This window comes from Miniopterus natalensis, chromosome 1 (assembly GCF_054644295.1).
Source record: "Miniopterus natalensis isolate mMinNat1 chromosome 1, mMinNat1.hap1, whole genome shotgun sequence".
In the NCBI taxonomy this organism is placed as follows: Eukaryota; Metazoa; Chordata; class Mammalia; order Chiroptera; family Miniopteridae; genus Miniopterus; species Miniopterus natalensis.
The window spans coordinates 133,389,088-133,400,456 of record NC_142081.1 but is presented as its reverse complement, the minus strand read 5'-3'; the positions used below and the strand labels follow the sequence as shown (position 1 = coordinate 133,400,456).

The 11,369-nt window shown below is 39.2% G+C and overlaps 1 long non-coding RNA gene across 1 annotated transcript; it reads left to right on the top strand.

Annotated features, from left to right (window-relative positions):
• Positions 1–867: 867 nt before the first annotated feature.
• On the top strand, positions 868–9,816 carry LOC148094407 (uncharacterized). The gene is made up of 3 exons (XR_015714372.1): positions 868–943; positions 9,578–9,646; positions 9,773–9,816. It is a non-coding gene; the product is annotated as an uncharacterized LOC148094407 (long non-coding RNA).
• The last annotated feature ends 1,553 nt before the right edge of the window (positions 9,817–11,369 follow it).

Genomic DNA, 11,369 nt, shown 5'->3' with positions numbered 1-11,369 from the left:
GACTCTTCCGAAATGGCTTGGAAGCTCTATGTAACGTCAGGATTAATTTTTTCGCTGGCCCTCCCACAGTGCTGCTGGGCTGGTCCTCTTCTAGTACCGAGGGTCAATAAAAATATTTTCAAAACCAGGGATATATCTCCTTCCAGATGATCACTCAAGCACTGCAATTAGAGAATTTATCTCTGGTTTGAACCATGTAAACTGTTTGTATGTAGGGAGTACAGGCTTGCATTTTTTCAGTGGGTGTAATAACAGATGCTAAGTTTATTTGTAATGCCTATAAGTTTAATTTGGCACTTAGTAATAACTTGTTTTCATTTATGATTTAAACTTTTAAAAATAAATTTAACCTTCATTGAGTAATTATAAAAGGCACACATACAGAGTATTTTTATTTTTACAGGGATAGATACAGAGAAAAGCATGGCTGGTATGTAGGGCTTTGCAGTACACACTGTTTATTAAATAAATGAATGAGGAATTTGAGCATAAAAAACTGATGCAAGAGATTAACTGCCAAATTTGGACAGTCACCTGACCATAAGCTGCTAAAAAAAAAAAAAAAAAAAAAAATTCCATGTCTTGTTTCAAAGAGATTAAGTGCAGATTAAGCATTTATTCTGGGAGCTGAGCCATGTTTGATGATGTCTTAGACCAAGTATTGATGTGTCTTTTTATTTAGTTATCACAGACTTGTATCCTGCTTCATAGGATACAAGCCATCTCCTAAGCACTTTACCAACATTAACTTACTGCTTCCTTGTGGCAACGCTGTAAGATAACTACGATTTTTATGTCTCACAGACGTGAACATGTGGAGCAGGGCAGGGCCTGGAGCTCCCTAAGTCTGCTGCTAGAATGCGGGGCCCGGACGCTCGCTCTCCCCCGCACCGACCCCAGCACCAGGAGGATGCACGCCCCGCAATTTAAATTACGCGGCCAAGTAAGCATTTTTATTTGACCCTTGGTTGCTTAAATTCTCCAATAACTGTAGCATCTCAAAATCGAAAATGTTTGTACAGGCCTTGTCACTTTCCCCTCCAATCGCCTTTTTAAACATGGGGGTGGTTTGGCCTTTAAAAATCAACCTCGGCTGGCCCATCCTGGCCATGGGACATTCATTCGCTCCATCGAGGAAGTCTGTGGACATCAGAACATAATCCATGAGCCGACGGAGATTAGATGATGTGCTGTATAAATGCTGCCAAGCGTGGGCCTGTCTTGGGCGGTTCGTGCCGGGCAGTCCTGTCATTCACCACAGAAATAGGCTGTGATGTCTCACGTCATTGCAGGGCTATTTTTAAATGGCCCGTTCCTTTGACATTTTTCCCCCCATCAGTAACTTGTGAGCGCTCCTTTAACTTTTAATCTTTTTCGACACTTTTTGACCTGGCTTGTGTTTGTGTTTTCTCACCATAAATCATCTCTATCTAAGGGAAGCCTCTCATCAGTCAAGGTCTCATTGCATTTCTACTCCCCTAAGGTTCCTCCAATTTCCTAGGATTAGAGCTAGAATCGCCTGAGAGCATGTAGATAGTTCAATAAACTGCTTAAAAAAACAATCCTGCCCTTCTCACACAATCCGCTCTGTGGCCTTCATTCCTGCCCGGTTGTTATCCCAATCAATACTGGTATCTCGGTAATTAAAGGCTCCCAGGTTTAGACTTTGGGCCTTCTTGCGGGCTTCCCTTATCTGCAAAAACACCGCCTTCCACGTTTGCTTCAGCTGTCCTTGACTCCTACGGCTGCCATCAACAATTACATTGCTATTTTTTATTCCAAATCAACGGCTCTGTCAGGTGAACTATTTAAATGATCTTTGCTCATACAATCGTTACTGTGGCCCACCCTAATAACATTTGACAGCACCATTTGGTTTGTATTTCTTATCTTGGTACTAAGCTGAATTCTTTTCTGGATAGAGAAGTACATCCCATTGAATTAGGTTTACCTATCTGTTAGCTTTCTGACAGGGACTCTGTAAAATCCCCTCGCAGCTTCAGAGGCTTCTGCTCTAACTCCACCTTTCTAATGATCGACATCTGCACTAAAAATGAGAAATTTAGTCAAGCACAGGCATGACTGCAGAGATGAGTAGGTGATATTACAGATATCCCGGAGACTTCTGCAAACAAACTGCCTTACTTTACATCTGGTGGAGAAAGCCAGTCCTGCCGTTGAGCATAGGGAATGAGGAGATCTTTGATTTGTGAAGCCCTGTACGAAGCTGAAAACTACTTTAGACATATTTCCTCAGGCCTCCACTCGCTGAGGCCGGATGCTTTGCTATAAGTGATGCGAGATGGCAGGATTTAACGGACTCTTACAGAAGTACAGATTATGTTTCTACATCACTGTCTAAGGCCACAGGCAGGATAAACGGGGCAGGGGTGAATTAAGGAGAACATGAAGAGAAATAAGAACAAAAGGAATGTAGTAAAAGGAGACACATGGTTTCAATCAAGCCTGTCCTGTGAGTAGACAAAGACCTCAAATGTGCCTCAGTCACAGCACTGTCAACACTTGCCCCCCACCACCTTCAACAACCATCACTATCACCATCAACCACTGACTACCACCATCAATCAATCATCTAACAACCATAGCCCACCACTAACCACAAAAATCAACAAAACCAACAACCACCGCCTCCCATCACATGTAGAAGTTAATGGACAATGGTGCTGGTCAGAGAACAGTCACGGGCAGTAGAAAGGTAGAATCAGGCAACTGAGGGTGGTTTCAGTTTTAACAAACCACGGTCAATCCCAAGGCTGATAGAAGTAAAACCAAATCCGAAAGTTCATGCACGGTAATCCGTGAGCAAAGATATGAAGGTTATAACTATCTCTTGAAAACAAAATATAGAAACAGCAAAATGGAAAATTTATAACTATGTGGAAACTGCAAATTAACAACAGAATTTTTCTGTTTTTGCTATGATGCAATCCCAAAACAATAGTTTAAAATATCTGTAAAGTTACTATAGTTAGGCCGTTCATATTTACAGATAAAGACATGCTCAAAGGATCATATGACCTTCACAAAGTCACATAAGCTACAGTGGGTACACAGACCCAGATGGCTCCATGCTGAATCAAGTGTTCTCACCACACAAGCCACAACGGCTTTACTTTTCAACAGGCACGACCTGTATTCAACCAAGAGTTAAAACATTCTGCTTCAGGTGGATCTTTGTAAGTTTTCCACTTCCAGCTTTAACAATCTAAAAACCGCTCAGGTAATTGCACATAATAGTAAGGGGGTGGGGAAAGAAGCAAAAGAAATCAATAAAAGATTATATAGTTGTATTTCTTATCTTCCAGTGCTGAAGCTATCCATAGAAAATCTAGTTATCAGAAGACATCCAACCTTGACAAGGTTAGCCTGGATTTCTGGTTAGAGTAGTTTGTGATTTTTAAAGTATTATTATGATGATGATAATCATTATGGAGTTGTAGCATGTACCTTTTAATTTGGTTGTCAAGGGAGACAGGGAGTGATAATTAAGGCCAAAAGATGGAGAATGGAAGCCTTATTAAAGGATATATTGAAGATGAGAATTAGATTATGATGAGAGTTTTTAATGCAGCTGTGACACCCTTGAGTGACAGGGGAAGTGAGCAGGCAATTACGACAGGCATCTCCCCTAATCTTTGCAATCCCAAACTCACAGTCGCATCCATTTAAATTAATTTTTATGAAGCCTGCACATTTACAGCCTCACCAAATTGGAAATGTGTTTATTGTCCACGGGAAATCATTTTAGGGTAGCAAGTAGCAATGAAAGCCGTCATGCCTGCCTGTCTTGTCTCTTTAACTTGTAAAATTAATAACAAGAGATTAATCCGAAGGCGCTGCCTCCGTGGACGCTGGCTGATCCTCGGCAGACAAGCGCTCTTGTGATTATCTGTGGGAAGGTCAGAGGGAGACACGTAAAAGTCACAGCTGATTCGTGAGTCCCTACGCTAAGCAAAGGATTTGGGGGGAAAACCAACAAGGCTCGTGCTGCTTGGTGTTATAAGTGAGAAATCAGTCTTCCTTGCATTGCTGAAACGGAAATTTTCAGGAATGGCTTTTAAACAACTTTGGACATAGTTACTTTAAAGATGTCTGTTCAGTGGAGATAGCAATAGCTCATTACCATGCATGCCCAAAACCTATTTTAAGAAGTACTTTACTGCACAAAGATTAATTTACCACATCCTATTTTTCCTCCCAGTAATGCTAATATAAATAATTGTTGTGCCTTAAATTGGCATTATATTTTGATAGCATAGTTTTTAATACACAAAGAACTGTTCAGCGGAACTGTTCAGCAACATGGAAATGGAGACAAAAATAGGAGTCTTTGGGAACAGCTCTTAATTTAAATCCCATTTATTGTTCTGATAGTGTATAGTAGCTGAAGACGTTTCAACATAATAATGATGGAATCATGATTGTTTTGCAAATAAGTTTCAAAATATATCAGAAATGTGTTTGTGGTTTAGATATGGCAAAATCTGAAAAATTACCCTAATTAACTGTTCTTTATTATTCCCATCTGTTATTTCCAGTTAGGGTTCTCTAATAGGGCTCTCATGTGTGTGTGTATATATATAAAGTTGGGCAGGGTTCTGTGATAGTGACCAGTAGGTGAACAATTTTCCTAAGTTTTAGTACTAAAAGGGTGTTAATGTCACCGTCCTACAACATAAGTCAATATATAGTACCTGTAGATATTTGAATAAGAAATGTGATATAGGATTAATATCAAAAGTTAAAAATGCTAAAAAGTAATAAGCAGTACCTACGTTTTTGGGAGGAATTGGGGGAAATGAGATGGAGCTGAATCCTCAGGACATTGGGATGTTATTTATAATATCTAATGTTCAACAGCACAAAACTATTATGTAAGAATAGGATGATTTAAAACCAGAAATAATGCAATTATTTGAGCATTTACCACTGGGGCACTAAAGAAAATATAAAGATGCTTCTGAGAGAGTTTTTATTTCATGTGGCTCTTTAGTAACTAATGTGCAAATATTAAAATAAACTTCATTTTAAATATATTTTCTATATATGTGTGTGAATGTATCGTATGCCATAAGCTTTCAATCACAAAATGGATTCTCATCTTTTGTGGAAGGCTAGCTACTCTGAAAAATTTTGCTATTGGTCTTTCACTCTTGTCATTTGCAGTCCATCTTACTAAACTCAGGTGGCAATACCTGATGCAGCAGTGTGTTGGGGTTCATAGCAATTGTGTGGATTTAGTAGTGAACAGGGGTTACATAATTCTCAGTGCCCGAGCTCTGACTAGGACCTGAGTGCAAAGTTGGGGAAGGGACCATCTTTCTACCACCACCAACTGGCACAATATAAATGAACAGAGCGCATGGCTGCAAAAGGGGATCTAACGGACTCCTCTCCTCTCGGGACCACCGTCTGCCTTTGCGGGCGTCTCCCTTTGTAGGCACCTAGCAACCTCCATCAGTGCCTGCTGTTCCCACATAACCCCAGCTATGCAGAATATTGCACACATGTCGCACTAAGGCTTAACTGACTGCGGTGCGTTAGCCCTTGGCATACAGTTTATCAAATCAATTGAAGGGAAGATTCCTGGGACTAAAATCTCATGGGAGTAATTTGATATTGGAAAGGTAACTGTTCATGTCGTCTTATATTTGAGTATTTTTCCACAAGCCACTACTCCATGTGCATTTACAGAGGTAGTGAGCATTAAACTGAGATTTAGGAGACAATTATATTGTCTAAATTCTGCCAGGTTCCAGCCTATTACCCTCGCTAAGTGATTAACCAGAGTGCTTCCTGGTGTGTCACACATGCTTGCTCTTATCTTTCCTACAGCACACTCCTTTCTGTTGTTCATTCACCATGTAGATGTTAATACCCATTCTGTGCTCAGAAAATGACCAGCAAGACGGACAGACTTCATGAAACATAAAATCTGGGGCAAAAAATAAAGATACGAATCAGGAATGTGTCTATAGAGATCATTTTCCTGGTGAAAAATTAACGTTAAAATGTAAAATTAAAATCTGGATAGATTTTGAAGAGGGGCAAAGTCCAAGGAAGATGTTAGTAATGGAACTTAATAAGCAAACTCTGATGGAAGAAAATACTAACAAAATTAGTACAGAAAATGTTGAAAATTAAAATCAGTAATGAAAGCAGTACCTCACTGGCATAGGAATTAAAAATGAGGAAGGAACAAAAATTTAAAAAAATAAAAAGAGGAAGATACCCCAAAAACAATCAAGAAAAAAAGGAAGGACTCCCTAACAAGTGATTTTGGGGTTAAAGGGACTTCTCCATTGCTGGTGGCTGCGAAGACTGGTTTTATAGTCCCAGAATTGTGGTTCAACAGAGAACTTTCATCATTATCTTGTGATAAAATTTGCCTTTCCAAATAGAATACAATAGGAAGAGGCAGAAGACTGGGAGACATGTTTTTAGGATTCACATCTGAATATTCTGTTGATAGGACTCTATGATCATCAGCAATTGAATTTCGCTTCCTGAAATGGTCAGCTTGTAAGTTAAGAGAAAAAAATCCTACCTCTTAGCATTGCTTTGAGAATTGAATGAGCGAAGGCATGGGAAAGCGCCTTGTATATTTTAAACTAGTATTTATTGTTTTCCTTTGGTAAACTCCAACTGGTATAAATCATATTCCTATGATCAGATATCTTTATTTTTATTCAGTTGCACCTTAATGCACTAGAGAAACAATTGTATTCTCTTCATTCTCCTTCCTTATCAAGAAGGAAAACACATCTATCCATTCCCGGAGGAGTGCATTTTTATTTTAAATATTAATCATTTCTGTATAAATGTATTACACATATAACTTTTATTTTCTAAATTTAAAAACCTGTGCCATGCTCTGTATTACTCTGGAATTAAATTATGTTGACGTATACCCATGTCTCTTATTTTACATCTGGCTGGGCAGAAGGACCTTTAAGTTTTCCTTTTGTGACCCAATGACTAGTCTAAGGTACAGTTTGGGGGAACTTTCTCAGTGATGGTCTTCTATTCAAGGACAGTTCCTTAAGGTTACAACTTGAATCCCCAAGCGAACGTAAACTCTACTGAGCATCGACTGTGTCTCAGATGCAAGGGTGATCCACTGCCTAGCTTCAGGGAGCTCACCGGCCAGCGGGGAAATGCGAATACGTTCGCCTGACCTCCAGAGTAGCTGCAAAACTCCTTTTATAATTGCCCGTAGGATGAATGTCATCTTTCCTCACAGGTAGGGAGTGACTCTGTGGACACAGTCTTTTGCTTTCCCAGGTGCAATGGTCACAAGCAGCTCTGACATTACCTCCTAAATATGAGGACATATGGATGCAGGCACTGTCCCAGTGAAAAATAGTTTAAATATCACTAAAGTCTGGGACAGTAATAACTCAGCCACTACAGAGACGAGGAATGCACTTTACATGGAAAGCCAGGAATCACTCCTTTTCAGAAGGGAAGCATGTTCTCATATCTGGAACGAAAGGAGCAGGGATGAGAGGCAGAGGGCTTGGGGGCCTCAATAATTCAAGATAAACAGTCTTCCTGAGCTTACAAAATGGAAATATTCTAATACCATCATCCTTCTTAATTTTTCAGGCCTTTAGGTTTCTGATTTCTGTAAACACTGTGTTACACCAGTGCAAACACTTTACTTGCCTAAAGGTAATTTACTAGAAAATTGCTCAGGAAGCACTTGTAGTAATAGTAGCCCCTGGGTTCTAGCACATTCCCAACAGTTCATTTACAGCCTTGATACTTAAAGGTAGATTGACCTGGGTGCAAAACCCTTGATTCACATTTCTCCTTGAATTCATTTCTCTATTTCTGGCATCTGGTATTGTTAACCAAGTGTCTGATGTGAATTTGGTCGCATATATGTTTAACTTTGCTGTTTTGATGCTAAACAATGTTCTCCCCAAAATGTCTTTCACTGTTGGCCATTCTGGGCCAGTCTCAGGTGTGTGGGGTTTCACCTGTATGTAACAGCAAGTCTCTTTAATTTTTTTTTAACTGCAGTAATTTGTATCATTAATTTTATTTCTTCAGATTTGGTTGCCTATTATGTAGATATTGGATTTTGGTTATGATCTGTATCATTTTTTTGAACATTTTAATACTTTTCACCTGTCAGTGCATTTCCTCTATTTGCTTATCCTGTCGTGTGTTCCCTCGAGGCCAGTCTCCTTTTCCCAGTGGCTTTTGTCTTCTAGTTGATTTCCTACATCCTTTTGACTCTTCAGATACAGTGGTCCCTCAGTTCCCGAGCGCCGTAAACCCGGAGTAAACGCTTCGGTTTCCGAAGGCGCCCCGCGGCTGCCGAGCCCTCGGCCTGCCCGTTTCAGAGCTCGGGCCGGCTCCGAACCGAGCGGCCGCTGTACTTTGATTCTGTAGCAACTGACTGAGTCGATTTTCTGTATCTTTGTTTTTTATTAAAAAAAAAAAGTTTGTCATCAGGTGGTTCTTTTATTGAATGTGGGTGGTCAATCACTTAATAAAAATTATATCTATTTAAGGTGCACAGCATGGTGTATTAGTACACATAAAGGGTACAATGCCGGCTACCGTCAAGCTAGGCACCATATCTGCTCACGTGGGGTTGCTGGGTCCTGCCCGGCAGCTCTGTGTCTAACCTGAGAAACCTCCACACTTTCCCACAGCGGACGCTCCAAGTCACCTCCCCCCGGCAGTGCCCGAGGTTCCCTTTCTGCTGGTACAGTTCTACCTGGTGTGGTGACAGCTCAGAGTGTTGACTTGCACTGGGCAATGGTTAGTGACGTTGAGCACTTTCCACATACCCTTTGGCCATTCTTATGTCTTCTTTGAGGAATGTTTATTCAGATCCTTCATTTTTTTTTTTTTTTTTTTTGCTATTGAGTGATTCAGTTCACTTATATTTTAGATATTAACCCCTTACCAGTTATATCACTGATTTTCAACCTTTTTCATATCATGGCACACAAACTAATTACTAAGATTCTGCTGCACACCAAAAAGTATATTTTTTACTGATCTGACAAAATAGGTATAATTTTGATTCATTTACACTGGACGACTATCATTGTGTTGACTGTTTTTTTTTTTTTTCGACAATCTAAGGGAAAGAGGTCAGTGCCCCTGACTAAATACTCAGGTATTGCATGTTTTAAAAATTCTTGCAGCACACCGGTTGGAAATCACTGGGGTATGATTTGAAAGTATCTCCAATTTCATAGGTTGACTTTTCATTTTAATTGTGTCTTTTCATATGCCAGACGTCCTTAGTTTGATGCAGTTCCACTTGTTTATTTTTACTTTTGGTGTCATATCCAAAAACATCACTGCCAATGCCCAAATCAGCCCTGTTTGTTTTTTCCTGAGTTCCTTGGTTTTAGGTCATAGGTTTATCTCTTTAATCCATTTTGAGGTTGTGTATGTGTGTATACTGTAAGATAAGATTTCAATTTTACTCTCTTCCAACACCATTTATTGAAGATATTGTCCTTTCTTTGTATAATTTTGGCACCCTCTGTTGAAAGTTAGTTGACTGTGTATGCTTTATTTCTAGGGTCTCCATTCTGTTCCACTGGTCTATGTATCTGTTCTTAAACATCAGTATCATACTGATTTGATTACTGTAAGTTTCACTTATGAAATCCTAAAGCTAACTACATAATAAATGGGGGAAGGTTGAAAGCTTTTTCTTTAATGTCTGGTACACAGCAAGAATACTCACTCTCATCACTTATATTTGACATAAAAGCATCAGCAAGAATGATCAGACAAAGAATAAAGAAGAGGCATCTGAATCCAAGAAAGAAGTAAAATTATCTGTTTGCAGATGACATGATGCTATAGGTAAGAAAACCTTAAAGACGCCACAAAGCAACTACTAGAACTACTAAACAAATTCAGCAAACTTTTAAGATGCAAAATCAACATACAAAAATTAGTACCATTTCATTACATCAACAATTTCTAAAGGAAAACAAAACAACTCCATCTAAAACTGCATTAAAAAGATAAAATATATTTAACCAAGGAAGTAAAAAATCTACACACTGAAAATTATGAAATACTGGTGAAAGCAACTGCAGACAAATAAGTGGAACATATCTTTAGTAATATTATTAAAATGTCCAGACTATCCAAAGTAATCTACTGATTCAATTCAATCCTTATCAAAATTCCAGTGGCATTTTTCACAGAAATAGAAAAGACAATTCCAAAATTCGTATAAAACCACCAAGACCTTGAATAGCCAAAGCTGTCTTAAGAGTTGAAGCATCGCACTTCCTTCAGATTTCATATTAGAAAACTTTTCTTTTTCCTTGTGGCAGCATTCAGTGGGACGTGACATGTGAACAAGGTCTTTTTGTTCTGAATTTCAAGTGAAACTAATTTTCCCAAACTTTAAGGATACATAGGTGAAAACTTTCTCTTTTTATGGAACTAATTTTTGTTGTGTTTCATTTTGCTTCTGTTCTAAGGGGTTACTCTTGATTAGAAATTTTAGAGGGTTTCAGATCACTTTGACCCAAAGACATTCCTGCTGTCCCCATCCACTCACTGAAACATAAAAATTCTTCCCATTTGTGGTTTCTGATTGAGGATGACCTGCCCAGCAGCCCACGCCTCATGGTGGCCTGGACACTCCGGGTATGTGCCCCCCCCCCACACCCCCTTTTGGGAACACACGTCTGTCCTCAAGTTTCTAATACCACATGGATTGTCCTAGCATCATACTCCACACCTACATTTAAAATTTTGTGGGATATGCTGTCAAATATTACTATTCTAGTTACTCTGCCTGTTTCTGATGAAGTTTCAGAAGGGATGACATAGTAAAAAAAATCAAGTACGACAGAAAAATTTAATATTAGAGCAACTGCAAAATACAGATCATGTATCATGGAAATGTACACTTGAAACCTGTATAATCTTATTAACCAATGTCACCCTGATAAATTTAAAAATACACAAAAATAAAGTTTTATAAACGCTTTGAGTCTTAACAATTTTTACTACCCTCAAGTTCATAAAGTAAACTATACTGTCTTCTAAGTTATTTAACGTTTCTTTTACATTGCTTTTACATTATATTAATTCATCTCCCTCCCCTCTCTTTTTCTTTCTCTCCTTTTTTCTTTTATTTCTCTTTTTAATCCTCACCTGAGGATATTTTTTCCATTGCTTTTCAGAGAGAGTGGAAAGGAAGGAGGGAGGGAGGAACATCGATGTGGGAGACACATTGACTGGTTCCCTCCTGCACGCACCGGGGAGCCAGGGATTGAGCCTGCATTGGAGGTGCATGCCCTTGGCCGGGATCGAACCCAGGACCCTTCAGTCTGCGAGCCGAC